This window comes from Dermacentor silvarum, chromosome 2 (genome assembly GCF_013339745.2).
Source record: "Dermacentor silvarum isolate Dsil-2018 chromosome 2, BIME_Dsil_1.4, whole genome shotgun sequence".
Taxonomy (NCBI): domain Eukaryota; kingdom Metazoa; phylum Arthropoda; class Arachnida; order Ixodida; family Ixodidae; genus Dermacentor; species Dermacentor silvarum.
In genome coordinates this window covers 107169168-107195372 of record NC_051155.1, presented here as the reverse complement: position 1 = coordinate 107195372, position 26205 = coordinate 107169168, and the positions used below count along the sequence as shown (strand labels likewise).

The 26205-nt window shown below is 50.4% G+C and overlaps 1 protein-coding gene across 1 annotated transcript in view; it reads left to right on the top strand.

The window, feature by feature from the left end:
• The window catches only part of LOC119441666 (glypican-5-like), a 117831-nt gene that overhangs the window by 17738 nt on the left and 73888 nt on the right, over nt 1-26205 (top strand).

The window sequence follows — 26205 nt, the reverse complement described above, 5'->3', positions numbered from 1 at the left end:
TCACTCCGCGCGGAAGCAGCTTGACTCGTGCGTTTTCTCTTTATGTTAGAGCGCCACTGTCGACTCGGCCAATGAGCTTGTCACGCCGCTATATATATATATATATATATATATATATATATATATATATATATATATATATATGTGTACGTCGAGTTTCCCACAAGTATTACTGGAGGGTGCTTTGGTGCTATAGTGTCGATGGAAGCGGCAAGCGGGGCGGTTAAGCGCGTCAGCATGGAGTGCTGGTTAACTAGTACGTGGATTTATAAATAACTGCTTCCTTTATGAATCCGAACTGCTTTGTGGCTTCGTGAACTGATTGTGTTCAACGACATATTGCGTTATAAATGCAACAGCTGGCAATGAGTACGCATGTGTTCATTGGCTAAAGGCATTGCTACGTTTAAAAGAATATTAGTGCTGCGAAATATAACAAGATAAAGCATTAAAAAAAAACAATGCCAGAAAGTCGTTTGAAGCCACGAGCTCGAAGACTGTAGAGTAAATTTATGTACCAACCATCGTTCCATGCATGGTAACTGCATGGTCGCACCGCCAGAATTTCCTGTAGTAATTTTTGTGGGAAGCTGTATATTGGCAACCGCGGAGACCTATACGTCATGTTTCCGTGGTCGCCAGTGGTGACTGCGCTGCAGACATTGCATGCTCTTTATCTGAATTTTGCTGGGAGCTACGTCATAACGCATCAAGCGAACATTTGCTTTGGGAATGTATGGGCGGCGGTGGCCGTCAGTGCGTGGCTATGGGGTCTTGGTGCTGAGCCGTGGTCGTGAGTTCCAGCCGTGGCGGGTATACACTCTGACGGGGAACGCGATGTGAAATCGCTGGTGTATTGATATTCGGTAGCGCGTTAGGAAAACACACGAGGTCTAAATTAACCTGTAGTCATCCACTGTTGTGTTTCCCGCTATACGCTCGTTACGACAATCATATATATGTAACTGCATTTTCGCGCGTTGTCGATATCTCGCGCGACGCGATGTTCGGGGCCTGACTCAATAGCGGCAACCACATGGAGCGCATTTCCGACGTATTTTCGGCGTCGGCGCGTCCACACTTCGCTGCGTTATGGCCGCGTAGTAATCCCCGTCGCGTTTATCTCTACCGCTGCCGCTGAAAGGAAATATATATATGGACACTGAACTGATAAGTGATTACGCTCGGCGACGCCTTTCCGTGAAACCGCAGCCATATCTAACGCTTTTCCGATGACTGTGTATTTGTATTTCGGGGCATCGCTGGCCCCTGCAGGTATGAAGCCAACGTTTAGACGACGTAACTTGTCTTTGTCAAGGCCGGTATAGTTACGTTGAAGATGCATTTAGTCTAACATTGGCGAGTTGTGTAAATAGTGGCCGTAAAGTTTGGGGACGCTATCGGGCAAACGTACAAAGGAACGCAAAAGACGTACAAAGGGGTTTAGGTTTCTTGAGCACCACCCCCCCCCCTCTACCCCTCCCCCCCCCCGCCCCCTGCTGTCGACGCTGTTCCTAAAGCTATACCTGTAAAATCAGCGCGCGCTGCCATCGCGCTGCTCAAGCTTGGACGCGCCGAGGCGCCGGAAATACGCCCCATGTGGTTGCGCCGCACGAGTATATACTTCGTAAATGCGTCCCATATTGCTTGCACTCGGGGCGTTCCAGACAGTTAACCGCGAGGAATGCAATTCGGCCTCAATTAACAGCGCGGAAATTGCCCGGCGCTCCCGTCTTCCGAAGCAGACGCACCGTCGCTGAAGAAGATGCGCCTGAAATACGCTTTGTTTGGTGACCGTGCACATATTTAGTGTACACAGAAAGTTAAATAGCGCCAAGACGGGAACAGGGCATACGGCATGCGCCCGCAGCGATGCGCTGCGAGCGGCTTATTCCCATTGGACGATGCGAGCCTGTATAAATATCTGCGTGCACGGCGACGGTGTCAAGGTCGCGACACTGGTCGGCCCTGCAAGCGCGCCGCAGTAATATACTTGCATGCAGCAGCACTTCGGCGCGATGCTTGGCGTTAGCCGAGTGGCTTAATGTCGGGTGTCGCTTCTCTCCTTGGCGGCCGCAGTTGGTCCCGCTGCGGAGAAGGAGAGAGAGAGAGAGAGAGAAAGGCACCTCTTTCGCATTTCAATGACGCTGGGCGCCACGACTGTAAGTATTCGAGGGCGCTCATTTTCTTTTAAGTGGCCGATTAAAGCGACCGCCAATTTTTATGAGCCGTTCCGTGAGGGATTTTGATAATAGCGGCGTCCCGGCATTATACTGAGGTCGAGTCGAGAAACAAAAAGGAAAAGCGGAGGAGTGGGTTTTTGAAGGAATGCGTTGTACTGTAGAAGGAAAAGTCGGCTACTGCTCGCACGGCCGCATCTGTGGACTATCTGCATTCTAGGTGCCGCGAATGCATGTTTATCACGGGCATCGATCGTGTCCCGATCGAAGTTCGTATGATTGCAGGGTCGCATGACTGACATGCGCTATACGTTTGCTGCTGTTGCGTGCTGACTATGAGCCCCAAACAATGCACGATAGGCGCACTATAGTGCAAGTGCCTATAATGGGGCAGTTGATGAAAACGATAAGAAAAATTGATACAGAAGTGAAACCAAAATGTGAGAAAAACTAAATCAGGAAGGAGTATATAAAGTCAGTTCTTGAGTAATCATATCGTATACAATTAATTGAACTTTTAAAATTGCTGCAAGGTCGTCTTTCTTTTTATTGTTTGGCTTAATATATTATTATTATTATTATTATTATTATTATTATTATTATTATTATTATTATTATTATTATTATTATTATTATTATTATTAGGTGTAAACATAAAATTTAGCGCCTATAAGGAACGCAGCAACACCTGCCTGGAACCTCTCTAAAAGGTTAGAAAAGAAAACTATAGGAGATGAACAGTTTGCATGGGGCACCTATTTTTCTTGCTCCTCGTCTCTAATGCTACCAAATGGCATAAACAGTAAAGAAAGCAAAACGCAATCGGTGATGTCTGAAACATGGCGGCTATGACGCGTTTCCGGCTCCGCAATCACTTGCGACGTAAGCAGCCTACAAAAACACGGCCTTCGAGATCTGTTTCTGTTACTCAGTGGGGGCAACGGTCGCTGGTGCGTGGATTTGGACACCACCTATTGGCGAACAGAGAATAGATACCAAGAGAAGGGAAGTACAGTCGAGGATGGCGGAAAACTAGGTGGGGTGATGAAGTTAGGAAATTTGCAGGCGTAAGTTGGAATCAGCTGGCGCAAGACAGCATTGGAGATCGCAGGGAGAGGCCTTCGTCCTGCAGCAGACATAAATATAGGCTCATGATGATGATGATGATTAGCGATCTGAAAGCTATACTGGCTCGTTCTTCAAAGGGTATAAGCTTCCTAAAGGGACATTAAAGCAAAAAAAATTAATCAACTTATACTGATAAAGTATTCTTCGAAAGCTCTGCTGTCGTTAAATACACTGCAATAAGTCAATTATTAGAAGAGAAAATGAAGCTTAAAGTTAATTTTTTCGAATTTCGCGCGGAAACCCCAACGTCAGCCCTTCAGTGTGACGTCAGGACTTCTAAAGTAACTTTTCGTATTTGGGACTCGTTGGCTCAGTAAAAGTTCATGGAAATTCCCACATTCAGTCTTGGGCTTGTTTAGAATACAATGTAGTCAATCTTTACCGCCAAAGAATTAACTAGGACCTAGAAGACGCTGTCAAAATCCATGACGTCACGGTGAGCTGGGGCGGGAACTTCAAGGTGGAGTCGCCACTCGCCTCTATGTTTTTCGTTTCTTTCTGGCTTACCAAACGGCTTCTCGCGGTAAGAGTGGTGTTTTGGTGTTGTGAAAGGGTAATCTACTGATACAGAAGAAATCGTTTTTTTTCTTTTAGTGTCCATTTAAAAGACTGAGACAGCGAGCAAGGAACGCTATCGATGCGAAATCGTTTCAATCAAGGGCAAGGTTAGCCAGGCGACCAGATACGGGCGCCCGTGTTCACGTAGGTTTGAGCGGGTGGGCACCACCAATATCCGGCTATACCAAAGTGAGCTATTTATTTGACTGGTTTACCACTGGCATTTTCTGTTCCTTCTATCCTCCGCGTGCGCGTCATTGCCGGTACCCTTTTTTTTTCCATGCTGGTTATTTCGTAGTTGAAATGTTCGTGTATTATGTACATTTTAATAACTAGTGACTGCGTGTAAAATGTAACTGTTCGAAATGTAGCACAATTTTCGCAGTCTAAAACTTGTGAAATTGAAAACAGGACGACACCCGTTAAACAAACAAGCAAACAAGCTCACACACGCACACAAAATGAGTAAGTAAACGATTTTTGCGTGCAATTGTATTACACGCCCGTAGCGGTTCTCCTTGCCTCATCAACCGCTTCTGCGCGCTATAAATAGCTGGCCATTTGAAACCTCGCTCTGTCAGCTATGCAGTGCCCAACCGACTACGTGTTGCAGCCTCTATTTTTCGCTGGCATACAGCTCAGTCTCATCTTTTGTGACTTTTTTTTAGCGCAACATTGCAATCGCGCAACTCTCACCAAGCCGTTTTCGAAGCGCTCTCTGGGCATGCCTTTGCGTTGTGTATCGCAGGTGTATGCGTGTGTCGCGCGCATTCCGGAGAGTCTTCGACGTGCTGCCGCCCCAGCATTCGCGCGGCTACACAGCCATATACGATCAGTTGCTGAGGCATCGCGTGAGTTGCGCTTTCAGGCAGTAATCAAAATTTGTCAAATTTGTCAGCCGAAACTTTTTATCAAGTTTACCACGCTTACCTCTTCCGTCGGGTACAAAGGTGCGCATGCATACCGAAATACGCGTATTTCGGTATGTTAGCATGTTGCCACCTGTACTGCCAACAGTTGCAGTGATAGTAACATATTCTCGCTCGATGAAACTGTATATATATATATATATATATATATATATATATATATATATATATATATACGCGTATATGTCAGTACATTTGACCAAGTACGCCGTTTATACAGATGCACTCACGTCGATTAGAAGTCTTGTGCCAATTTTCTATTGTTGTCTTGTTTGACTCTCGTTAGAAAATTGGTGCTCTTATAACCTCATTCCGAATATAGTTTTCGTATAGTAAGTGGATCATTTTTGCATATATGTGCCAGTCGCTTACAAGAAGGCATTTTGTTTCTCTTTCTTTATTCTGCATGGTCTCCCACATTCCGTCGCGGATGTTGACTTCCTTAAAGGTTGTGTCGGTGACGAAAGTATCGAAGGGAGTGGAGTGTCTTGCACATTGCTCAATTTCGGCATGTCACTGAGACGCCAGAGTCACGTGCACTGCTAAACCGCAACTGTCGCAATGCATGTCGCACCACCGCCAGCTTGCATGAACCGCGACATTTTCGGCGTCGCGGAATTAACGTGCGACCGTTGGTGCGTGTCGATCCCGCTCGGCGTTAGCGGGGGGGAGGGGGGGGGGGGGCATGAAACCGAACCTGTTCCAACCCGGTCCCGTTCGCCCCTGCATGCCCCGTTCCAAGTCTCCGCCGAACAACGAGCCATTTCACAAAAAAACTCATAAAACATTCATAAGACGACGCGCGTCTTCGCACGATAACCCGCATCCGTCCGCGTGGAATGTGTTTACTGTGCGTCTTCGCCGCTTCGCTCCGCGACGCAACTTATTGAGTCAAATTTTTTCTCTCTCTCTCTCTCTCTCTCTCTCTCACTTTTTTGTGCCTCGCTTCGCGCTACTGAGCCTGCCAGCTGCATTTTGCTGACTACATTTATTCTTTTCTTTTCATCAAATTATGACAAAGGCATACGATACCCGTTGCTAGTTCCAAATCTGTCTCTGTTTCTTTCACTCCCCCTCCCCAAGTGTGGGGTAGCAAACTGGACTAGTCTGGTTAACCTTGCTGCCTTTCCTTCTCTCTCTCTCCCTCTTCCCCGGGCAATGCCCTTCGTCCCGGTGATTGTGCGGCTATTGGAGAGCTTTAGATTAGGACGACATAAGCGTTGGGGCCCCCTAATCTAAATCTCTCTATTGGGACGCTATATATATATATATATATATATATATATATATATATTTGCGTTATGAAGCATATGACACACAGGAGACTTCAAACAATGACAGGAACTAGCACAGTCATTGGGAACTTGCTGTCGCAAGTAAATGTTCATGCGATTACGCATCTCGGAGTCTCATATGACGCACACACTGATTCGCAATCCAGTGCAAACGCTGTAATTTCCTATCGCAGGTGTAGACATCGTGCACAGAGCACCGAATGCACGCACACTACCGCCAGATTGGAAATTTCAGTAAGTTCGTATACCTGCATTGTCTCGGCTCGGGTGTGTTAAAAGCAAACGGTCCATGAACTATTTCGCTTGTAAAGTTCACACTTAACTATATCCTCTCAGCTACGTTCGCGTCTCGGCGAAGAATTCGACGCCGTCTAAACTTATATGCGCGCGGTGTTCGATGACGGCGCAGCTCCCTCAGACCAACTGCTGCTTCGAGAGGAGGGCAAAGACCTCGCTTAGAATCATTATTGACCCTCATCGATCTCGCTTTGCCCGCGCGCAGCTTTTCGTAAAGCGCGCCACTCGTTGCTTTGCGGGAAAAGTACGGGCGTGAACCCTGCTGCGTCTATACATTGTATAAGCACGCTGCGGTCGCTGCAAGCAGCGTTGCCTGCATAACTTCTCAGCGCCGGTCACATTCGATTGCTCTCTGTTGTTGTCCCCGTGTCCCCTGCGTTGAGATACGGTCGCGAAGAAGCCCGGACGTTCATTACTCCCGAGAGCCTGCTTCGACCGTGTGGGCGTTGGGAAACTGGCTGCTGCTGTTTATTGCATGCCGGCGAGTGGTCGCCTTGAAAGGCAAACGTTCGGTAGTCAGACAAAAAAAGCGAAATACCCGATACAGCGGATGCATGCGTGCAGTCCATCTGATCAGCGCTGGCAGCTCGAGCTCTTAACGTCTCGAGACAGCCTACCAGGGGCAAGGTTGAATTCATAAGGAAAGCAAAGTGGAGATTCCTGCTGGTATTGCAGACGTGGATGGAGGGTCGAACATCCTGCCAAAATATACGCGAGCCGTCGGAGAGAAAATACGTTAATGGCCACTTCCTGCACACGTTGTCGTGAACATCCGTAAACTGAACTGCGGTGCGCGGGCCTAAACAAACGCGTCTACGTACAGCGAGCGCTGAGGGAAGCAAGTTTTCGGACCGAGAGAACCCCGGTGCATTTGTTTTGGCAAGAGCACGCGCGAACCGCTATGGCTGCCATGAAGGAGCGTTTGACTCGCTTGCAAGACAAATGATGGCCTCCTGTCGCGCCGGTGTTAGAAGAGGTTATTTCGTGTATTCCCTCTTTCTAACCGATTACGTTTTCTTCGCCAGAACGGTTGCTCAGGAACCGCTGAACCCCACCGTCTACGTTTGTTACCCTATGGAGGGGACGTCGTGCGAATGGTCTTGCACCCACGTTACGTAACGGCAGCTTCGCTTGTCGCTTATATAACTTTTGTGTGTGCGTACGTCTGCGCGCCTATGTGTGCTTCTAGGGTAAACAAGGTGAGCGGCACTACAGTTCCTCTTTGCGTCCGCACGAACGGACACGAAATGCTAATCACAAATAAAAGCGGAGCAAACCCCTGCTTCAAGGGCAACAGGGGCCGCGTCTCGTGTTCGTTTGGTATTTCTTTTTTCTTTCCCCGTCTCCTTTCCACCGTAAGTTAGCGTTTAGCGTCGCGTCTCTTACCTCCGCGCCGCTGGGGCGAGAGGGCGAACGCAGGCGTGCGCCTCTGCGTTTCGTCTGTTCGCCGTCGGTCGGCCAAGCAGACGGTTTTTTTCTGCGGGAGCAGACGACTCGCGCTTCTGCCGGCAGCTTCCGCGGCCACCACGTGTCTGTATACATAAGCGGCAGAATCAGGGAAGGAAGAGGAAAGAAAACGAAAAAAGAAACCAAACGAAGAGGTGGAGGGTAAGCGCGGGAGGCACAGCAACAGAGAAACGGCAGCGATAAAGAGAGGAAATCGCGCCGCTCGAGCGACTTTACCGGCTCGTTGTCGGACGGGAGCCCGAAATGCAAGCGGGGCACGTGAGTTGGTTGCGCAGTCCGAATTACGGCGAGGATGGGCTTCCCGCGTAGGAAGCCAGGGGGAAGAAAAAAAAAAAGAAATATATAAGAGAAACAACGGGTTATGTACGGCGGTAACTCGTTCTGACCGGTCAGGGAACATGCACGGCGCGCGGAACTGCTCTTTTCTGCCGCCAGGCGGCATTAATTCTCGTCCCCCCACCCCAGTCGTCGCGGCGCGGAATGCGGGAAACGTGCTTCTTTGCAGCCGGTACCATACCGCGTGGCGGTGAAGGAAACACAAGAAGCTCTTGCCCGGTTTGTACGTGCGAGACAAAACTGGGAGGATGGGATGTTGAGCGAGATTCTCCTTTTTTTTCTTTTTTCTAATGGCGCGATATACCATGCCCCAAACCAATCGGGTAAGAAGCCACATGCGCGGACAGCGACGAAGGGCACCCTAAACCGGTGGTATACTCACTGCAGCGTTTGTATATGCGATGCCTTGAAAGAAAAAAAAAAAAGTCTCACTATGTGCACTGAACGATACTCGGTATGTCGGCACTTCGCGAGCTCTGATATTATGTAGACGATTTTAAAGTATTCTGTAGTCATGCACTCGGCTTCGCTGCAGTGGTGTTCAGATCAAGTGGAATGCAAGAACGCGCCGCCCTGCCTTGTGTGCGGAGTCCATATCGACGCAGGTTGATGAAGGAATCCGATGTGGTCGGATGTATGCATTACCGATAGCCCGTCTTTCACTTAAGGCATATACACCTCGTAGCTATATATCCTACGTATTTATAGTTGCGGAGCGATACTCCAAATCAATCGTCGACACGGAGCATCTTTAGGAAACGCGGCAGTGCTGCCTGTCCATCCATCGCAGCTGAAAATACCTGTATCCAAGACGCGCAGCGAACAAACCCCCCTGGGGGCCTTGCGCCTGCAAGGTATACATGCTCCATGCGCCCTTCAATTTCTCTTTTAGCCCTTGATTTCGCTTGCTTTCATTTTTTATTTTTTTCTTCATCTTGGCTCGGCTGCGTGCAGCCCGCCGTCTTTGTTTCGTCTGGCGGAGGAAAGCAGACAGACGTGGCTCGCGCCACGTGCATGCTTTTCCGTGATGGCGCTCGTCTTGCCGCTCGCGCGGCGTTGATTATTTTCCTGGCCGATCCACGGTGCGATCGACGAAGTGCGCCTGCTCTGGCGAGAACAGCGCCAGCCAGCGCAGCTTTCCGACTCCTCTTCACCCAACCCTCTCCCCCCCCCCCCCCCGTTTTTTTTTTTTTTCCCCTCAGTGCTTTTCTACCCTTGGGCTAGACGGCGGCAGCTTCAATGGGTCGTCTTTGATTGGGGACTTGGCCGAACGCTGTCCGCGATTGCCGAGGAGTGCGCAGATAACGTTTCACGCGCCGCCGCCCGATAAGGTCGTGACAGAGATAACGGCGGTAGCTCCCCGTCCCTGTCCCTTCCTTTTTTTTTTTCTCGCGCGATTTGTCATTGTTTACAACTTGATAATGAATGTCTCTGAATCCTTTGTGTCTAAACTGGCGGGTCCCCTCCCCCCCCGCGCTACAATACATTCGAGCATGGTCTACAGTTGGCGCCCTGCGGGTTGCAGAGACAAAAGACCGCTCGAGTGGACGCCGGCGAGTGTGGGGAAAAACGTTAGCCGCGGCATGCGTGGTCGCTCTCGCGACGCATGTTTGCGCGGATGTCGCGGAGAATGCTGTCACCCCCTCCTGTTTGCGAAGAACCTCCTCTTCGTTACGTAGCGCGCGGAGTTTCCTGCAAAAGTCACCAGGGGCAACTGTAGCGCGCCGATCGTTCGGCCGCTGTGGCAACGGTGGGCAGCATACGTGTATTTTGTGTAATTTTCGGGCCACGTGGCTTCGGAAGCTGTCGCGGCGTCATTTGTTAAGGGGTTTTTTTTCCGCTGCTCTAAATTTTGGAGCAGTCGTAGTTTTTTCTAATCACAGCGAGGCATATCACACAATCATTGCGAATCGTTGCATTGACAAAGCAACGCTTTCTCGAACATTACCAATGGCTTGCCGAGTCACACAAAGCCATTTGTAGACATAAGGAAAAAATTACTTTGGGCATGTAACTTGTTACTGACAATCATTCTCACCCCGGCTAAATCCTCACATTTACAGCTCGCTAGACACTAGCGACATGATTCGCTGTAGTGAAACCCTTGTTTGGCCCATATATGGCTCCCGAGATTTGCGCGCGCCTGCTGGGAAACCAGCGGGGGTGCTCAAATCTCGGAGCTGTATCTCTGCTAAAATCTCGGAACACGGGCCGTGGCTGTATCAGTGGCTGTATCATGGCCACTGCCCGTGTTCCGGCAAAATAATGTTGCAGCAAAGTAATGTTGAATTTTTACTTTTTGGATAAATTGCTTTTGAAGATTGCCAAATATCGCAACTCCTGTTGTAAACAGCCCGGCAACTACACGCTCATGGAAGCTCAAGTTTGGATAAATTAGAATTCAAGGAATTTCCATGGTTTACGACGGAAAATTTCATTCATGTGCCTTTATTAGTTTTCCTAATAATGCAACCGCAATTAAGCAATATTTAGAATTCTGGTCCTACTTTTGCCCTTTTTTTTGCGGTAAGGTACTGAAAATGCTACGAAACCGCGGTTTAAAGCTAATAAAGGTACACGAATGAAATTCCCTTGAAGTCTAATTTATCCAAAATTTAGCTTCCTTGAGCGTGTAGTTGGCGGGCTGTTTACAACAGAAGTTGCGATATCTTGCCAATATTCAAGAGCAAATTATCCGAAAATTAAAAATTCTATATTATTTTGCTGCGTCTAGGAAATAGATAAATATGTCTTAAAGATACAGATCAAGCCGCAATGCAGTAAATGCGGTAGTTTCTTCTAAATGCGGTCACAACTGAGACACAGTTCGCGAAAACCATGTAACTCGTGCTTGTTCTCGAACATTTATTTCTAAATCACAATAATCGATTTCGTTATATTATATATAGTTGCAATCTACAAGAATTGGGCTTTTTTGTATGTACGGCAACTTTATATCCTAAGTAGAAGAGCCGCCACGGTTGCTCCAAAAGTACTGAAAACGGGGGGCTCCTGCCGCCGGAGTGGAACCGCCACCTTAACAGAGCAGCAATGCAAATTCTTCGTGGAACCCGTGTCCCGAAATCTTCTGTGACCGACTGTACTCTCAGCTTTTAAACCGAAACTAAGTGTAAGTGTCGGTTATTCTCCCGGATAAGTCGTACACACTCGTTCCCCGCGCCACTTCCTTCCTTTTTTTTCTCTCTCTCTTTCTTTCTCTCCCTCTCCTTCATTTCATTGTTTCTCTCCTTTCTTTTTTCTATCTTCTTCTCACTCTTTTCTGTGCCAGGCGCAAAACAATTAGCGCACGAATGATGAGCAACGAGACTGTGGCGCACGCATCATGCGCCACACTCTCTGTTGCCGAGGTCCTCTCTGCGCATGCGCGCATCCGTACACCGGCATATACCGAATCCGAGAGCCTTGTTGTGCACGCCGTTGTCCCACATACTATATATGCGCTCGGATGTTTCCCGGGTCACTCACGTGTCGCGTCCACCTCGGTTGTCGAGCCTCCTCCGATACGCTCGGTGACGACCAGGAGGACGACCGTAGCCACCGGAGCGGCGTGGGAGAGACGCCGCTGCGCGAGCGGCAACGCGAGCCGTATGCGCATTGTTTTTCCGAGCGGTGGCTTTGTGCGCGTGAACCCGACGGGGCTCCGATTAGCGAACGCTTCCTTCCCCCTTTTGGCGATGCGCGCGCGTGCAGCAATATTACAGGCGCCAACAAGCCCTCATCTCCACCCTCGCCACACCGGAAGCCGATATGCCTGCCAGCTCAGTCGCTACGAAGCTCGCTAGTGGCGTGATGTGCACGCATATCTGTACCTTAAAGGCGTCCGTGGACACGAAAGGGAGGAAGAAGTCAAGAAAGTTGGCAACCAAGTACAGGGTAATTGGGTCCAATATATACAGGGTACAAGTAGGCGAATCCGAGTCGTCGAACAGAAAGTGAGAGAATCGGAGATGGGGGGAAATTGCGGTGCGAAAGAAACAAAAAAAAGTCCGCGGAGGTTTACAATAACGGCAACCAAAAATCCTGGAGATGGAAATTTTTACAATAACACAAAGGGGGCAGTGTCTTGCTATTTGAGGCCTGAACTGTCTACCTGGGGAGAAAAAAAGCAAACAAACATACCAGAGCAAATATTGGCCACGGGACGAGGCACGTCTCTGCTGCAGCAAGAGTCTGGCGAGGATTCAGCACATTGTGATGAAATGCGAAGAGCCGTAAGGGACGTCCGCCGTCCAAGAAGCTTTGGGATTCAATACGGATGGAAATAATGACTGGACAGCTGTCGAGTTAAGCGCGACAGACGTTTAGATCTACTGGTGGAGAAGAAGCAGTGAGCAGATGGTGCCGAGTTCGTTGCGGGCGTGGGTGACTGTTCAACATAGAGATAGCGGTTTTAATGAAGAGAGCTGGAGAATATAAAGCGTGGCACAGGCATAATGCTAGACTGCAATATGTGTAAGTAAGCAGTCTAGGGGACTAGTTGTCGCCTCTCCTTTTCAAGGGCGATGTCAGTAGAGATCGTCATCATCATCATCATCACCTATAGGGGCGCTGGGAGGAGGGCGGTTCTGCCAGCACAGGAATGGTGATTAGTACGTGGACAGGTTTGCCTAAACGTCGTCTTCCATGGTTTCAAACGTCTTTGTAACATGGCAACTTGGTCATTTTCAACAACAGATTGCGTTATGAATGCGAACGTTGGCAACGATTACGCATGTGGCAGGAGACTAATTTATTAGCCTTGCTGTTGCGGAGAAAACTACGAGTATAGTACTTTTTTTAGTAAGAAACTAGTATCATAGTTGGAAACTACGAGTAAACTATTTTAGTAGGAAACTCTGCAACTGTGTTTTAATGCAACTTGTGTGGGAGAGAAAGAGCTGTGGCACGGACCTGTGGGTTGTTGTTGTCGTCTTGCGGTCACGCACGCCTTCTCCAAGCAACTTCCTCGGACGCTATTCTCTCCTTCATTGTCGACGTATGGCAGTCCTCATTTAAAGGAAAAAGTAGCTTTCGTTTGCTAGTTCTACTTAACGTAATTTTACTAACAGGTCATTGCCGCGGTGCTGAGGCAGTGCGTTTCGTTCCCTAATTTACCTTTATACTGTTTGCATATCCGACTCTTTCTGCAACTTATGTTTTCAGACTTACGGTGCAACATGAGCATTGTCAGTGAAACGCACCAAGTGTCTGACAAAAAAAAAAAAAAAATGTAGACAACTCAACAACTATAGCTGAGTGCATCAGTGCGACGTACTCGATCGCTCGCTGCTTCGGTCTGTGCTTTACGGATGACGTGCTGCAAACTGCGATGTTGGGTGCCGCTTACTAACCTTTCAGTAACTGCGTCGGTGATTTTTTTTTCTTTATTTCTTTATCTTTCCCGAGAGTGCGGGTCACACTGGCGTTCGTTGTGCCGTTTCTATTCCCGACATATCTCGGCCCCCCCTGTACGGGCTGCTTGCGGCGGGCTCGTTTGGGCAACCAGGTCAAACGTATGTAATATCGAACACGTCGAGAACTAGTCTGAAGTCACGTATACATGCTCTCAACGACTGACGCCGACAAAACGTTAGTGGGCGCAGGGTCGTCGGGTTTTCTTCCGTCTTTTCGTTTGCACGCGTCTGCCGTCTCAAAGTATACGAGGCGCCGGTACTTCTTGTTTTATTTGATCCTGGTCTTTACCTGCTTTCTTTTTTTCACCGTATATACCCTTCATTCGCCTTCACCATAAGAACCGGCGCGCTCTTGGAGCTGCTGCCCCTGTCGACCTCTCGGTCCTCTTTTGACTGTATACGTATTTTCCTCGTTTCGTTCTGTGTTTCCTCGTCTCGGGGACAAGTTGGTTTCCTTCACCTCTTTGCGTCACGGTCCGACGATGATGACAGTGCCGGCTGGGGTCCAGACCAGAATAATGAGAAAAAAAAATAAAGAATGAAAACGCACCGCCCACTCACTTTCGACGGCGCCTCTTTTTATACCGTTAGCGTAACGGTGAAGAGACAGTACTGGTAGGACAGCGACAGGAACATCGGCTTGTTCTACGGGCTAAAATAAAAAAGAAAAAGAAAAAAAAAAAAGCACGACTGCACATTAGGAAAGCTGCAGCTACGCGGCGCTTCGAAGGAAGAGCGGCGTGTGCCTTTGCTACGCAAAGGGAAGAAGGGACTGACTACTAAATTAGTGTAATTAATAATGGACATACGTGAGGGAGCATAATAAATCATTACACACGCAAATGCCGGCGCACTTACACGTATGTATGGCAGTTAGATTGATGGAGTGAGAAAGAAGGAACATTTGCAAACACGTGCTATAGGCATGTTCTTATCATGTCGCAGGCATTGAAATACATTATGATTAAAAAAAAAGAATATCAAATCTGCGTTGGAACTATACATGCTGCAGCGCTTTCCAGCATCTACCTTAAGATTACATTATGAAAGCGAGAGACCGACATATGTCTTCAAGTACTCAATTCTGTGGAGGTCACGGCGTCCGCTCATTACTGAAGTCATTTATGGAGGAAGGTACTTGGTTTAGAGGGATAACGACTGCGAATTTAGATGGCGTCCTGAAAAAAAAAAAAAAAAAAAAAAAAAAGGTCTGGCCATCGCCTAGCTGTACGTGTCTATAGAATGCTTAGCGCCGGTGAGCATTTATCAATAAACGGCAAAGTCAGCCGGACGACGAGTGTCGAAGTGATAGTGCCGGCTTCCACATAGAGCTGCTGAGATATGGTGTTGCGCTGCAGACCACGTATACATATAGTGTTCACATGTCCGGGCGATATGCCGTGCAAGGACACTCGTTGGCACAACATTTGTCCATGTTAAACAATCAACTTTTGTCCGGAAAAAGGTTCTGTCGGGACATTGACCGGCCTCTTGTCGTCGGCGTGATATTCAATAGGCTCTCATCGAATTCCTGCGAGGGAGTCGTCTGTATTTGGGAGCTTGAAGAGTCTTCGTTGTGTCAAGTTCATTCACCACCGTATTCGTCCCCAGAATCAGTACTTCTTGTTCTCTCTCTCTCTCTCTTACACCAATTTCCCTACCTCAATTATAAGTAACAGGTCAGAACTTTGATTCATGCTGACCTCCCAGCTTTTATATAATAATAAATGCGTCTCTCTTTCTCTTGTTGTAGGACACTAATTGGTTGGCTGTATCGGTTAAATGCTACGAAACGTGCAAATGGCTGTCACTTGGCACTGCCTCTGGGATTGGCCCGCATTACATACCCGACTAAAGCGCTCGCCAGCACAAATATCGTGCACTGGAACCAGGACCGACCCACCATGTCAGCATCTTTGCGATTACACTGTAGCCGAGACCTGTCCAGTTTTGTTTGCATCGTCTCCGGGATCGGCGCCGTTCACTCGGCCAGACAACCGTCCACTCAGAGCGGGGAGACGAGCCAAGTTTAATTTTACAGATATGCTAGTATATGGTATAAACATGCCGTACGTTTTTTTCGTGTTTACTCGAGTATAATTATCCGCATCGCATAAACAACTACTGACGAGGTATTTCTCATATTTACACGTTTCTACGAACCAGTTTCCGTTTTGGCACTGACGAGGTCGATGAGACATGACGTCATGATGCAGCGGAGCTCGCTCCGTTACTGCGAACACTGCGCGGCAGCCACACGCGATCGCAGCCAGAAGAAACGCTCACCTCATCCTTACTATTTCGTTTTGTGAGCAACGTCATCACACCTAGCCATATTGTGATGCCATGTCAGCAAGTTTGCTGTATGTCACGTCATCACGATGATTTCTATGACGCCGAGTCGAGTAATTCGAGACCAGCGCGTTAGTGTATCAAATCCAAAATGTGTTCTAGAACTTGCAAGTGTCCTCCTTTTACGTGTGAGAAGTCCGTGGTATAGAGCTTTCTACAACTTCGAAAGCATGTCTGACTAGTCATTAACGGAACGTAACGCAACTTAACGAATCACTTTAATCATTAGGGCTTGTGCAGTCGTTTTCGCTCGTGCAAGCCCAGCGAAACGGAACGGCGTGAAAGTTGCCCCGGTTTCGTCGCAGTGGGCGGCTTCGCGTGCTCGAAAAAAAACAAGAGGGGCGTGTTGACGTCTCACTCCGGGTGGGCCTTCTTCACTTGTGCAGTTGCTTGTGCGTTGGCCTCGCCTACGCGGCAACTGGAGCCCCGCAATTTGTTTTTCATACGCCGGCCGTACCCGGACGCGAAAAATACCCATCATTTATACGTGTAAGAACCCTACCCGGACCATTCCGAGAGTGTTAAAAGCTGGAATGTCGGGGACCCTGTTTAGCAGCAATCGTGGGTGTACCCGTATTCGGCTTCACTGAATAAGTGAGGCGCGCAGTCAAAGCTGCAGGGATTTACAACCAATCAGGAGCGAGAACAGGTCGAAGGGCTCGTCTCTGCTGTCCACCGCTAGTCTCGTCCCCTGTACGACATTGGTTGGACTGGTGGATCACGGACAGATTAGGAGGCGAACGAGATGCACAACGGGATTGTGGAGGAGCTCATCTCCTGGTTCTCGTTCCTGATTGGCGGACGTGATTTCGCCGTGCCTTTGACTGCGCCGCATACAGATCCGGTTAGGTGGAGGTCTTGACGTGCGGAACCGGGCACGGCCGTGCACAGCTGCGTGTCCCTTGAAGCACTTTTTTCTTCTTTGCTTCCTTTAACTGGAAAGCGGCCACTTAAACTTTGAAAGCTATTCGCTGAAAGCGCCGCCTGACCTCTCCACCGTTTTGCGTATATACAAACCATTACCGAGGGCATCACTGAGTGGATATAGATTGCCCCGACGCGCTCTTTCTGCAGCTACCGGCATGCTCCAACACGAGGACATACGTGCTCGTATGCTATGGGGGGCGGACGGGGAGGGGATCGTCGTCATTGTGTGTCCTTCGCGTCCGCCACCTGGCTTCGGCGAGACGCGCGCGTGCGTCCTGCTTCTACCTGCCCCCCCCCCCCCCCCCCTCTCTCTCTCTCTTCTTTCCGTTCTAGTCCTCTGTGGTCGAAGGAGCAGGTAAAGCGGAGAAGGTGAAAGAAAAGAGGGGGGCAGAGGGAGGGTCCGGGGCGCATTCCTGGCAACCGGCGGTCCGGAAGAAAGAGAAAGCATTTTCGCCGCTTCACGACCCACGCGTTCACTTGCCTCTCGCCGCCCACCGAGACGCCCCCGTATTCCTCGGCGCGCACCAACACCGGTCCCCGGCGCATTATAGTATTGAGGAGGCGAGGTAATACCTCCCCTCTTCTACTACTCCCTGCCCCCCCTTCCACATTTCTGCGTTCGGGCACGTTACGACAAGCGCCCGGCACGCAACAAACACCACGGTGGACGCGCCTGCGGTGTATAGTGACTCTCTCTCTGACGCTCGGAGCCTGTGTCCGGTTCTGCCTCCATTCAGGGGGTCGACCGAGGGGGGAGCTTTGTTGGAACATGCGCCAGGGACAGTTGTGTCGTTCACAATCTCCCTCGCCGGAACGCGAGTCGTCTGATTGGCTGTCGCCTTCGCTGAACGCGGTCGGGGCGAATTTCGATGAGTCAGGCATGTGTGACTGGGCGAGTTAGAGGTCAGCCCCAGGAAGATGAAGATAACGCTGGAGCGCCTGAAGAAGGAACAGGCAGGGTATGTATGTTGCCGGCACCATTTCCGGAGCGGATTCCTAACGATTCTTCTACGAAGGAGAAGCGGGCAGCGAAGTGCATCCAGAAGCTGTATTTCTGGAAAAGGAGCCTCTTCGTTTGATCACCGGCCTAACTCGATTTGCGGTAAACTTTGTACGAAGTATATTGACAGTCACACGACAAGCTAAAGCTTGCCTTGACCGACGCACAGTGCTGTTCAAAGCAGCGCGTTCGACTGATTCCACTGACTTCTGCAGATACATTGTAGCACCTTTTGTACCTGTGGTCCTCATCGCCATATCGCCTTTCTTCTGTGTCTTCCCATAGCCGAAGATGAATGAGGCAGGCGTCGGAATCATTAAGGTGGGCAGTTGCTGGCATGTTTCCGCTCCTGTTACCTTCGCGCATCTTTTGTTTGATGTATTCAACAACAACAAACTAATAACATTGATAAATGACGTCGACGCGTAGTGACAACGAGCAAATGTGCGCTGCGTGGCAGAGGTCTCGGAAAAACTCGGCTCACCCTCCAACTAGAAGCTTCTTCTGTTGAACACGAACAATCGGCGTCTCGTCGCACCCAAGGCGCCAATCCTTTTGACGACGGGGTGACTTGAGCGGTCAGTGACACCACTTTACCCGGGACGTCACATTGTGTCTCCCACATGCATGACTCTGTAGCTGCTTTTCTCGGCGAGGAAAAAAAAAAATCGCGCAAGGGTCGAAACTATAATACATACTATTTGTCGTCGGCTTCTCTTCGGCGTCCGCGTCCACTCCTAGTTCCGGTGACCGATTAGTCTTTAAGATGCGGGGGGATCGGTTCCGCCATTCTAAGCGCCGTTGGCGGTAATTGGTCTCCTCGGCACCACTGCGGTGTTTGTATACAAGCAGGAGGGAAGGGATCATCCGCAGCCTCCCGGCTTAACTCCGGGTCTCCGGATATCGTCCAGCGTACGTGGCAGCCCTCCTTCTCAAGAACTGTCCTTCACCTCGACACGGCCTCGCCTCGATGGCCGGTCATTGTGACCGGGCAGCTCTCTCCTGCGGCAAATTGGCGCGCTGTTTCGTCCTTTTGGCGAACTGCCCATTCAGGAGTGGCGCATACGGTTGCCGTCGTTCGGCTGAAAAGCTTCTCGGGCGCTTATTAAGCGTGAAAAGAGAAAGCTTGTTTGCGGCGCGTTGACCCCTGCCTTCGGAAGTCCCGATGAAAGAAAGGGTTAGTGACGGGGGCAGACTTGTGGTAGTACGCGGACACAAAGCGCGGCTTATTCTCCGGGCGCCCGTTGACCCATGAGAGAGAGAGAGAGAGACACCACAGACGAGCTCGGGCACGTTCACTCATGCCCAACGGTGTTTCGTAACCGCTGCGAAGAAGAATGGCAACGACAACAACAACAGCTCCTCCACTATTTCAAAGAGAGAGAAAAATGAACGGGCGTGCAGTCAACCACAGGCGCGCCACACACTCTGGCGCCGCCCGACTCGTGGCAGATGACCGAAAGAGGCCCATCTCTCTTCTTCCATCGACCTTGGATGAATCGGGGAGCGGGTGGTGATTGCGTCCTGTCAGGGAGGGCATCGCTACCCCGCTGGTAAGGTTCGAGCGCCCGATGATGACGTCGTCGCCGTGTTGCCCCCCCCCCCCCCCCCCCCCCCTTTGCCTCGCCGAGAGCCCAGCGCGTACTCTCCCCGTGTACTGCGCTGTTGCCCTCGAAAACGCTCGTTGACCCCCTGGCCACCGAGTCCTCCTCCGCCCATCGCTCGCCGAAGGCGCCTCGGTGTCTCTGGAGCGGCGCCTTCTTGCGTGCCGCTGCATGCCTGCTGCTGGTCAGCAGTTCCGAAGCAGCGCCGCTGCTTGGGCGAGAATGCGGAGAATGCCCGCTTCCGGTAGCTGCCGCAGGTGGGTCGGCAGGGCCCGTATATATACCGGACACGCTCGAGCTATATGCGCGGGAGGTGCGGCTCGGTGAAAAGAAGAAATGGGCGTTTGTGTGGTGCCCCCACCACCCCCGTCTTCGGGCTGTTCTTTCCTTTGCTCGCCAAGATGCTGCTGTGATTCGGCTTTCGCGGAAAGGCGGGCGCGCACCGGTGGGTCTCCGTAAAGAACCTGCGCGCACCGGACGTACAGTATTTGTCAAAAATTTCGAAGCCAATGCGAGCATGACCGGACCTGCATGGCATGCCTCGTGCGTCGCACCCTGGTGAAATGTGTTGCGGAGATTTGATGGAGCCTTATGTGCCGACGGCGACGATGTAGGCAGGTTGGTCAGTCGTATTGAATTGGGGTCAAGCGAATGTAGCAAAACACTGGGGCACAAGATGGGGGAAGACCGACACGCAACGCCGTTCCCTTTTCTGTCCATATGCCCCCGTGTTGCTCTCTGCCTTTCTGTGGATGTATTTCTCTGTCTGCATTTCATACCTGATCAATTTCGGTCGGGGCGCCAGGCCTGCCACATGAAAGCCTGCTGAAGGGCACGGCGACATGCATTTGCAGCGCGGGGTGACTTTGAAACTTTGCTAGACAAAGGCTGCGTGTGTTACGGGATCGGCTTGTGGGTTTGCGTCATCCGATGCATCTGGACTTCAGTGACACAGTTGTCTGTGCAAGAAGTGCAAGGCGTCTAAGCGTAACAGGCCCCGAGTAACCCCCTAAAATGGGACGTTCGGGTGCGCTGTAGGAACGACTCCGATTTGCCTGAGCGCAGCGCGTGTTTGATCACGTCGTGAAAATCGCTGATTCACGTGCATAATGCACCGATCATATATGTGGCATTTACGTTTTACAGCGTGTGCTTGGTGTTTATTGCTGGTGTGCTTCTTGCATGTACGCTTGATTATCCGTCTTTCTTTGAATTAATGTGCTGTACGACGCGTACTTCTAGGCTAGCCTATCGAACTGTGGATGAAGATTCTCTGCCTGGACATTTCATTTATTTGAGGCAAAAAATCAAAGAGTGATGTCACTTCCACAGAACGTTGCAGCAAAAAATAAAAAGTGTACATGTGCCTGACTGTTCTGTCATAGTCATTACTATCTCTGCTATTCTAATTCGTTTCATTGGCCGTATATCGCGTGAGGCAAACGGCTATATCACCGTCTGTTGTAAATAATCAGTTCGTGTCTCGAAGTAAGGGTTTCGCATGTCAGTATTTCCGAATAACTGATGAGAACCCCCTTGCTTGGTCTGTGTGTAGGCCTGATAGCCCTCGCTTCTGCTGAGTTACGGTTTTGTGGCGACAACGTGAAATAGTTGGCTTCAAAAGTGCGCAGGACGTCTTACCAACAACCGCATTCAACAAATTTCACAATGACGCATCAGATCGCCACGTCGCAACACGTGTCTCTTGCCTTAGAAAGTAGACATGTGCGTCAACGTCATCAGATCCGTCGGACGACGCGTCGGAAAGTTGGCTGTTTTACAGTTGAGTGAGTGAGTGAAACAACTTTATTGATACCATGCAGCGGATTGAGGCCTGGGCCTAGGCCGCGCCAGGGGCGGTAGAGAGACCCTGTCTCCCGGCCGCCTCTCGAGCTCGCTGGATGGCCCATAGTTGGGTTTACAGTTTAGCTTCACAGGCCATGTATAGAAACCTTCTAGAATTCTGTTGTAAACTAGTCGAAAATTTTGCTGAGTAGCTTGTTTTGTTCAAATAGTCTTAATGTAAATAGCGTTATTCTTCTGTATACATTTAAAGTGGGTAACACGTGTGTGCCAGAACCACACGATCCGTCGGACGGTGCGTTGGAAAAATGGCTGTCCGAACTGATCGGAGCCTTGTCGGGAACCACGTTGGAAATGTTATTGGGAACGTGCTCTATAAGCTTGTTGGATGCGTCGTCGGTATTATACGACTTATCCCTACGACGCATCCGCAATGTTTTCCGTGCGCACCATGCATCCCATCCCTTACGACCGCGGCTAGCAGAAAGTGGTACATTTCCGGCTTAATTGATGGCCCGGTTTACGTTGTGCTATGTTCCTTCGTGGTTGTTGCGCGGCAGGTTTCCAGGGTCGCGAACGCACGTGCCATCGACAGTCCACATTTTGGAGCGAATAAGGACAATTGTACAATGGATGAAGACGCATGACTTAACAAGATATGGAATTGCGAGGACGAAAAACGCTGTTGTTGCATACAGAAACGCTGCAGAAATGCATACATCTAAAGAAAGTGGTCCGCCAGTAAATTGCCGCCTATATACCGCCCTTACACGTGAGCGCCGACTTTGTCGTTGATTAAAGGTTACAATCTGCGTCGATTGCGCTTCTCGGCGAAAGCATTAATTTGGTCCTCTATAAGGATGGCGCGAATTTATTATTATGTACGCGTATTTCTTGTAGCCCCGATTCGCTTATCGCCACTTCATTGCACCTGCCTTGCTGCGCGGTTGATGAATTTCGAACGCGTCTAACTTCGGTCCGCAATTCAAAGAGCAGTTGCCCTTGGCGATGCCCTTGAGAGCAGTCCGTCGGCTCCGCCGCATCGCTTGTCGCCCAGAGCGTCTGCGGCGTTTGACGCGGATCTAATGTCGCGGTCGCATAATCAGGTGCCTCTTCTCGTTTTCCTCGGGCGTCTGTCCCGTCAGCACCGAGTGACTCGGCTGGGAACGCTCCATTGTTCGCGGCCACATGGCCAGACAGACGGGTTCCAGACGGGGAGCGATCGACGGAAGGGTAATTCGCACGACGAACGGGCAGCTGCGAAAAGGGGGCGACGGGGGACACAGCCTGCGACACGCGATCTGGGATTGCTGGCACGCTTTTGCTGCTGCTGCTGCTGGTGGTGGAGCGACGGGCGAAAGCGCGATCCGTCTATGCGTTGCGCGTACGCTCGCGTTCCGGTGTCTGGAATGGGCGCGCGCGCACGCTGGGCTCTGGGACGCAATCGGCGCCGACGTTGCCACGGGCAAGCCGACACCGCGCAGCGCGCACCGATATGCAGTATATAGGGCCGTTGCGCAGCGGCGTCGTCCTCGTTAAAAAGAAAGAAAATGCACCCGTCGCGCGAGTAGGGCTTCGTCGTCCTGCGCTAGCAGTCTCCTCCACGCTTGTGTTTGTGCTTCTTTATCTTCGGCGTCGTCCTCTCCCCCAACGTTGCTCTCTACAGCGCGAAAAGACAAAGGGAGAAGAATCGAAGGAGAGCGCCCCAGTCGCGTCAAGAGACGGGGACGACTGGAAGAGACGGGTCCCCATTTGAGATGCGTCGGCTTTCAAAAAACGCCACCTCTTCCCCCTCTTCCTCCTGCATGCAGACGGCGTGACACCCCCGCGGCGCGCACGCCGGTCTCGCGCGTCAATTAACGAAGGGGGCGACGGTCCCCCCCCCCCCCCCTCCCCTCACTATTCACTCGCCTGCCGCGCCCCTGCCGAGTTTTCGGCCTTGGCGGCGGCGGCGGCGACGTCGATCGCGTTTCTACCGCGAGCCGGCGTCACGAGACTGAGGGGCCGAGTGAGAGTGAGTGACTGGGGCAAGCGGGCAGAATAGGCTTCGACGCAGCGAGCGCACTTGGCTTCTTGGCCGTCACGCGTCGCCGCGCCCGACGACGACACTCGTATGTACCCGCGTCACTTGCTGGCCCGCGATTGCGTCACCTCGACAGCCGCCCCTTCCTCACGGTCCCATGCAGCGCATGATGTCGTGTGCACATTCGACGGCGTCATCGCGTTCGGGCTGTGTCCTGCTCTGGCTGCTTTAGGGCCGCACGGACGGAAGAACCCGCAGGTCTCGCTGAGAGACGCGGGTCGCGATGACGCGATGCGCACGCCTTCGCACTGCGATGCGATGTGCGCGCCTCGCTGTAGAGAAAGTCTCGGTATAACGAAAACGCGCGCCGACAGTCGCGCTGTAGCGAAATCTTCGATCGAAAGGAAGGGTTCTCTCTCTAGATGCCACGCAAGTGTATACTCCGATCCGGATGACAGGGGAAAATGCGCTACAGGCATGCGATGAAATATGGGATTGCTTAATTAAGCACTTCCTTCTCGATTTTCGAATATAAGCGAAATTCTCTCATTTGTGTAGCCAGCGAAGCAGTGTGAATGAAATTGGTTGTGTCTAAGAAAAGTTATGGGAAACTGTTAACCCAGTACATGACTTTTAATTACGTGATCTCCTGCGTATATACGTCAAATGTGTACGTGTTTGACAGTCTCGCAGACATTACAAAATTTCTACATCTGTTCCGATACATGTTCCTTAAGAAAAATATACGTATACGTATGTATATATGCGGAGCAGCTACCTAGCTGTAGATCTCTTGCTTTTTTTTTTTATTCTTTCTTTTATGAGTGGGCGGTGCTCCTCAAGAAACCTCAAGGCATAATCGCAAAATTTGCTTTTTCAGTCGCTTTACTTGAATGTCTTTTCTTCTATAATGTGTATATGAGCGCGAGCTGGGCAATTCTTGCCACGAAGTGTTAATATGCATGCTTGTTTGCCACTCTTCCGTCTCGGACGGCAGTTTCATTTTTAGGCTTTCGGCGTAATGACAGTGACACATCGCCGCCAAGGCGCCAAATTTTGCGGAGGGTGACACGTCTTGAGGCGACTTAACCCTATATAGGACCGTGTTTTACGCTTTTCCTGCAAGTGCGCGATTGCCTCGGAAGTTGCACGCGACATCGCGTTGCAATATTATCCGCGAAAAGGCGCACGCTTATTCCGCTCCTTGCAGCATCCGGGCCAGAGTTAGGGAGTCGTGTAATGCCCGCCACATCCTGCAGTGATTGGCTCAGCGTCCGGTTTGACGAATACTTGTTTTTCGGGCTAGTATTGCCGGAAGCCTGACTAGCCAGGCGAACGCTTTATTTTCGCTTGATACATTTTTTGCTTCGGGAAGTGTTAGGAACTCTTGAGTTTGTCTTCTGCTTCATAACGGCGCACGTATGACGAAGCTATGAGTTTTAAGGGTTCAATAAACGAGTGAGTAAATAGACGATGATGACGACGTCGATCACAACATCAACAACAACAGCAACGTATTTGGTTGAATTATTTGTTATATAACGTATTTTCCTTCCAACGAGAGGTTTCGGGGCGTCGGCATAATGTCCACTGGACTGCTTTCAAAACTCGTGAGCCCCCTCAAAATCACTGTAGAATCTCCACCACATATCCTCACATTTGCCTGCAACAGTCCAAAAAGGAGGACTCTTTCCGCCTGATATAGATGTCATGATCTATATATTACCATGTCTTTCTTTATGTACGCATCGTGTTGTGTTGTTTTGATGCAAGAACAATGACATGTATTCTCCGGCCGTTCTGATTTCTTTCCAATCTGTGTACAACCAGCTCGCGTTGAAAACGTTTATTGCGTGCGTCTGGTGTCCACCTACCTGCTAGTGGCCCCATAATCGAAATGAACGACCGCTATGACGGCCAGGAATATACCAAAGGTGGAAATTCTGCCCAACAGCCAAATTAAAGGTTACAATATTTGTGCCATGCTACCTGTGGCTGATAATAGCCCGAAAAGCGAACACGTGGAAGAGTTCATTCAAAATGCCGAAGCAGCACGCCAGCTTGCTCGGCATCGTACCCAGAGCCAACAGCATACCGACGCTCTTCGATACACCCGGGGTCGTCGCGACGTCCATTATAATACCGGCGACCGCGTGTGGGTCTGGACGCCCATCGTGGACTTTTGGCAAAGTTGCTCCGCCGGTATTTTGGTCCCTACAGGGTTACACGCCGCCTCAGTGACGTAACCTACGAAATCGTCCCCTGCAGTTCTGACCCCGGTTCACTCCGTCGTCGTCCCCGCGCTGAAGTTGTTCATGTAGTGCGCATGAAATGAAACCATACCATGCGCGTACGTGAGCGTCCAGATGCACCTCAGAAGCTCCATTTCTTGTCGTCGACTTCGCTGACGGGACTTTTTGACGCGACCGGGACGGTCGCTTTTCGCAGTTGCTACAGTGATGAGGCTTCCGTACCGCGGGACGGCGCGCGCAAAGGTCGGCGCCATGAAAGACGATGAAGCGCGTAACCTGCTCGTTCTTCTTCTGGCCCGCCATCAAAGGGACGCGTCTATTTTTTCAAGCCTCCCGTCTTCAGCCTAGGTTACAATATAACGAGGCGATGCTCCCGCATCCCGACACTACATTTCTGTATACACATGGCTAGCTGGTTTGGTGGCATCTCGTTTGTGTGTGCGGTGCGGTGAACTGGAAAGAATTGACCACCTTCTCCTAGCTTGTCGGCGATGTTCTTCGCCAAGGAGAAAGTTGCTCGAGATCCCTATATAAAAGCAAGCTCGTCTTCAGCACGAATGTTCCCGTCCTGCTTTCGTTTGTATCTTGCGGCGTTGGGGCACAGCCACCGGAATGCTTGCAATGCGACAAAATGATCTAC